We start from the raw sequence: 6,329 nt of genomic DNA, 5'->3' as shown, positions 1-6,329 counted from the left end.
CAGCTGCTGGATGCCAGGCATTTGGGAAAGCACTTGATAGCCATGGCAATACCCACTTGTGTCCCGGAGCTTTTCTTACAGGACAGAGGATCAGATTGCATAATGCAGAAAAATCCCATATTATAAAGGATATCTGGCAATGGTGATGTTGCCTCTTAGACCCTGGCTATCCTGTTAGAATGGGAACCTAAAAGCTGGCCCCTGTGGGCTTGTATCTTGAGTTAAATTGTGTCTGTTAGGCAGATGCTAACCCAGGTCCTCTGGGAAAGAAAGTAGGGATGTAACAGACAACAGAATTTGTCTTTCAAGAGTTTGGAAAGCCAAATTCTACACAATGAAGAGTGTTTGCTATCTGCTGCTGACTCTGCCAGCAAAGGACAAGCTGTTTATCCTATTGTCACTCTGTTTCCCATGTATACACTAGAGATTATCCACTTACCACTGCTGAAACACACTTGGAGGTTGTAAATTGGAAACTTCTATATGACAGGTCAGTAACTGTGATTTCAGCTGTAATAGCCCATGCAAAACAGGCTTAAACTGTGTGGTATGTGCAGTTGAAATACAAATTGCAAAACCAGACTGTGTTGTGAAGAGCGTGCAAAGAATAGTTCTAGTCTGCACGGGGTACAGGAGCTAGAAAGGCAATACTGACATATTTCTTAATAATTTATTGAAGTATTAAGTTACTGTGCATATTCATTTCTGTGTTGAACTTATCGGAGTCTGGGGCTGATGTTTTTGCAAGTCTGCTTTTCTGGATTCAGGAGTGGGTTTTACTGCTGAGTTCCAACCTGAGTTGGGAAAATGACAGTGTTTTTCTACCTCTTTAAAAAACAAATTGTCTCTCTGAAGCAGCTCGAGCTGGAGTTGGTGCATCAAATCCTACTTGTTCCATTTATACATCAGTCCTCTTCTCTGCATCAAATTCGTGGTGTGCCTGGATGTGACCACATGAGTTTAGGTAGCACTGTCAGTGCCCCTGGGACACCAGGAGTATGAGCCTGGTTCTATATTACTCCAAAATGTTTCTTTTACGCATCAGAACGAAGGGTGGAGGCAATTCCATCCATCGGCAGAAGAAAACCCTTCCTTGCAAAGGAGGACATGAGCACTTCAGAGAAGCAATCTCTCCTTACCAAAATCCTCTCCCCTTCCCAAGCTGGAAGGCATTTAAACCTCTGGGATGGAATCCAAACTGCCAGGGGCTCCTGTCCTGCTGCCTTGCTGCTACAGTGGGCAGGACCAAAGAGCCTTTGCAACTTTAAAACGCTGATACCTAGTTTGTGAGGCTCTTCCTCAAGAGATCTGTCCACATCTGGCCATCCTGTCAATATTACTGATTTTCTGAAGTTAAAGAGGGCGAGTTTGTGCTATGCATCGCCTGGCACCAGATTATGCAGGTTTAGGCTATCTGGGAAGGGAAGGGAAGAGCCTGTGGACAGGGCTCCTGCCTCTGCCTTTCCCAGCTGTCCCTGCCCTGGCAGTGGGCAGTTCCCTGGAAGGCGAGCAGCTTGGGTTTGAGTTTAGGGAAGATGAAATTACGCTGCAGCTACCCAGAAGACAGCGTTGAAAAAATCCAGGCCTTCAAAAGTCTGGCTCAGAAACGCTGGTGATTTCGGGGCTGCAGTTGTTAATTCCGCTATTCTGAATTTATTGCCTGCCCTCCTGCCGCGCCCGGGAACACTCCCCGAAGTCACAGCGCGCTTAAAAAAAATATCATAGCTGGCATTATTATTATTAAACATAACCGGAGATTCCCATCCGCCGCCTCGTCTCCGGGAGGTGGCCCCGCAGGGGAACGCGGTCCCCGGGCAGGAATGGCAGTGACAGACCCGCGCGGAGGATGCGAACGAGCCGCGATGTCCCTCGCCGCTCGCAGCGGGGGGGACCCGCCAGCGGGGCAGTGCCTGGAGGCGGGGGGCAAAGGGGTCGGGGGACAGACCGCGGGCGGGGTGAAGGGAAGGCTGGGATGCGGGGCCGGGACGCCCCATCCCGGTGCGGGGCCGGGGGCGGCGGGACCGGCGGGGGGCGCGGGGCGGGGCGCATGCGCTGCGGCGGCGGGGCGGCGGGGGCCGGGGCGGCGCGGGGGGCCGGAGGGAGGGAGGGAGCGGGCGGGGAGGAGGCAGGGCCGGGCCGGGCCGCCTATTTGAGGGAAAGTAGCGTTCGGCGGGCGCTCAGTGCCGGTCCGCCGCGGACAGGCAGCGGGGCGAGCGAGCGGCCGGCGGTCGGTGCCCGCAGCCGGCGCGGCGCTGCCCCCCCGCCCCTGCCGAGGACTGCCGCGCTCGTCGCACGAGTGGCGGCGGGGGGAGCCCGCCCCGCGGGGCCGCCTCTGCCCCTTCCCCGCCGCGCCGTTAATGGAAACATGGCGATGGCGGCTCCGACCGGCAGCGCGGCGCCCGTCGCCCCGGCCCTCTGCGGCCACCTGGCCCTGCTGCTGCTCCTCGCCGCCCCCGCCGCGCACGGCTACAGCTTCCCGCAGCAGCACACGTAAGTGCCGCCGCCCCGGCCGGGACCCCGCGGCTCGGCTCGGCCCGGCGCGGTGGCGCATCGCGGGGCCGCCCCGGGGCCTGCGGGGGAGCGGCGGCGGCGGGGCCGCGGCGGGCGCTGCCGGTGCCGGCGCGCTGGATGCGGGCGGGCGCGGGGGTCTCCGCCCGCTCCCCGCCGGAGCGGCGGGGCGAGGAGCGAGACCCAAAGTTGCTGGAAAAGCACAAACTTCCCCGGCGGGTGCCGGTCGGCAGGGCGGCTGTCGGAGCCTTACGTGTGGCGAGAGGGGGGAAAGACCGAAAAAGGACTTCTTTTTTTTTTTCCCCCCGCCATCCCCGTTTTCAAGCACACAATATGGTACCCACAAACCGGCCGTGCCCACCGGAGTTTGAGCATAAACTAATAATAGCTGGATAGTTCCACAGGCTATCCGAGCTGGCGGGTCTTCCTCTCCCTCCCTCTGGACCGACCGAAATTGGCCGTAATGTATTGAAAGAGAAAGTCGGAAAGCAGCTCATTTGGGTGAGGGGGTGGGGGACTGAAGAGTCGCTGCAGGAAGGATATAAATAGATTTTTTTTGAAGAAAGAGAACGTTTTGGAAGTTAACGTTTGGGAATATTTGCTAACGCGGTCGGCTCTCTTGCCTTCCGTGATAACCCTTAAGCCTGTCCCCCTCCACACATCCATGTGAAACCTTCCCGAGATGTATTTTAAGAGGCTGTCATCTCCGTTATGAAATGCTGAGCTTTGTTGACACAAAACGGAAAGAAATCCAGACGATTCAAAGTAAAGGCTGACACCGTGTCCTTACAGTCTGCGTTTCTGAAGGTGGGGGAAAGATTTCAATGACATAGAGTTAATAATAGCAGTGTTGCCCTTAACTTTGTGCTGCCCCAGTGGACGTGCACTGCTTTATGTCACAATTTTCTTGTCATTTGTGATTTGCTTAAGAATAGAAATACATTGCATATATATATGTCATAGGGAGTATTTTTGAAAGCCCTTTAGATTAGTGTCTTTGATCTCAAAGTACATTTTTACAAGCATGTAGTCAGGCCTTCTGAAAAGAAGGCTTATCGGCAGAAGAAACAGTGCTGTTTATTTGGGAGAGCTGTAGCTTACCGTGTTAATATCTGCCTTCACCGGAGGCATGGTTGTTTATTCAGAAATCCTTCCCATTCAGACAGCTTCTTTCTGGATTCTTTCGGGTCGTCTGTCCATATTTCCAAATATCTTTGAGCTCTGGGAGTCGATGGATTCCCTTTTCTTGCTGTCATGTAAATACAGAAATTCTTCAGAATAAGACCCTGAGAAATGTCTACCTACAGGGGGAGGAGAGGAGAGGGAACATGCCAGTTCTCGACCAAGTACCACAGCCTTACGGCCTGATCCAGTCTTGCTCTTCCATGAACGATCATTGCTTCCATGAGAATTCCTATGGGAGCAAAGGGGATTATGTACGTGGTGAAGCGCAGATAAAGTTTGTGGGATGTTTTTGATATTTCAGCAGCTTTTCATGGATTGTAAGTTGTTGCTTTCTCTTCTTAAATTCAGAACATAGAATCATACAATAGAATAAATCTCTTCTGGATACCAGGTTGTGAGTCAAAACTGTGTTTTCTTTCTAACTGTAGGAAGTTTTATAAGAAGGTCCCTAAACCAAGAGAGACATAGAAAGGCGTATAATTTGTAAATAATGTGCTGGTCTTCCCTCGCCCAGACTCATTATTATCTATGTTGTTCTAATAAACAGTGCCAGCTTTTTAACCAAATCAGTTTTATTCCAATTAATTTGGTGGGGTTTGCTAGGCTAGATTTTGTTAGCTCTGTGCTCTCTTATCAGTGGACTTATCAGAGTGGGCCTGATCCTGCACTGAGTGAGGCAAGATGAGCAAAAGCTGAACCCACTAGCAAAGAATCATAATTGCTTGCAAATATGAAGGAATGGTCCTGAAAAGGCCACTTATTCTGTGTGTGTCTGTGGTGGGAATCAATGCTGTCTGGCTGCATCTGGAGAAGAGACTCAGAAGGGATGCAAGACCTCAGCCTGACCTGGTATCTTCTTGCCCGTTTGGTTCCCCTCATGACCTGTTCTGTGAACCCAGAGAAGAGAAGGGTCACGAATGGATATTTGATGATGGTGCACAATTGCTGGGCAGTAGGTTAATGCTGTAACATGTGGGCTGAAATGCCTGGCGAGTTCTGCCCTAGGGCTGCCGTGGTTGTTTCTCGGGAAGGAAATACTTAATGGGAGTAAAGAATGCAATGGTAACTGGCACCAAGGCTTGAACAACCCTCCTTAATTGGCTGTTCCCCCTGAGTAGTTACCTGTTTGCACCTTTCTTGTTTTTAAAGAGGCTGGATATAACTTCAATCTCTTTGGCAGATTTGTCTGGTCAGGAGCTGAGTTGAGCTGATGAGATGGGCTGCTAAATTCTTCCTGTTACAAGCCAATTTCTCCTGCTTTGGACAATGCACCCTTGTGAATGATTCAGAGCATTGATTAGAAACATGTTTGTCTTTGGAGGTTTTCTCTGTAAATCACTGAAGTCATCTTTCACTACTGGACTCTCAGAAATTAGGCTGCTTTTTTTAAGCAGCCCCAGAATTGTTTCATTCTGGCAGGCAGCAGACTGAATGATTAGGATATTTTGCCTAAGGGGGAAGAGAGAAGAAAATAAAGAACATTTTTCTTTTTTATTTTTGGTTACAATTGTATTAATTATTGTCAGTGTGTTGATTCTTGGTTCTGTCCCTGATAAATCGCTGGTGTTCTACATTATCTCTCTCCTCCCGGGTAGCATGGTTTTAATCATCTTATGCTGAGCTAAGGAAAGCTCGGCTCAGCCAGTTGTCCAACGGGGAATTTCTCATTGAGATTTAAAAAGCAAAATCCCAGATTGGAACAAGCCCGTTGGGGCGGGCGCGTTAGGTGATGTCCACTGACTGACAAGGCTCCTTTTAGGAATCGCCACGTACGAGAACGTGCATCTGTGTGGTCAATGGGATTAATGGCTGTGGAAAGAAAGGCTGTTGGTTGCAGTTAATTTTTCTTTTAAATAGCACACAGAGGGATTCCTGTGGCAGCACGGTAACAACCTCTGCTTGAATTTCTGAGCGATCTCTGGCATTAGGTGATTGAAAGCCTGGTCGGTCAGGGGAGTCCTGCACCTGTACTGCCGCTGCCTCCCGTTAGTGGAGATCGTGTGTGTGTGACTGCTGGGGAACGTGGCTGCAAATACCTCTGCTGGGGAGCAGAACAAACCCCCTCCTCACTTTGCAGCAAGGCTTTTTGTCACTTGGACTTGAAGGAGAATTGCCATCTGCTAGAGGGTGCTGAGCCATTTGCTTCTGGTGAGGAGGCAGGTGTGCGCGGAATTGCTGCGCGTCCGCCGGCCAGCCTCGGCTTCGTCGCTGCTCTGCAGGGCATCTCTGCCCAGCCAGCCACAGGAGAAAGGCATGTCTGCAGGGGAGAGTGCCAGTCCTGCTTCTCCAGTGGATTTAGCACTTGTCAGATGCAGACAGTTGTTTTGGGCAGCAGGCTGGAGGTGTGACCTGTGTTCCTGTTGGATAGTGAGCAGTGAAGGCTCCTGCTTAGGGCAATGAGGCCTAATAGCTTCCCATCCCCGCTGGAAGGTGGGCCTGAGGCTGTCTCTTCCAAATTAGTTGCTTCTTTGTAGCAGATTTTGATTTGTACTTGTGTCATTTCACCCCAAATGAGGTTAATGATGCTGGTAGTGATGGCACATCTGGGCTAGCAGGGCTTGAAATAAATAACTCCATTAGAACTGGATGCTTTAGGGTTTGCATGATGCCACGTAGAGGAAGTTCCTTCTCTTGTT

Source organism: Pipra filicauda, unplaced genomic scaffold (genome assembly GCF_003945595.2).
Source record: "Pipra filicauda isolate LSUMZ 115617 unplaced genomic scaffold, ASM394559v2 scaffold744_size113956_pilon, whole genome shotgun sequence".
Taxonomy (NCBI): domain Eukaryota; kingdom Metazoa; phylum Chordata; class Aves; order Passeriformes; family Pipridae; genus Pipra; species Pipra filicauda.
The sequence above is the reverse complement of the archived record's forward strand: the minus strand, read 5'-3'. Positions refer to the sequence as shown.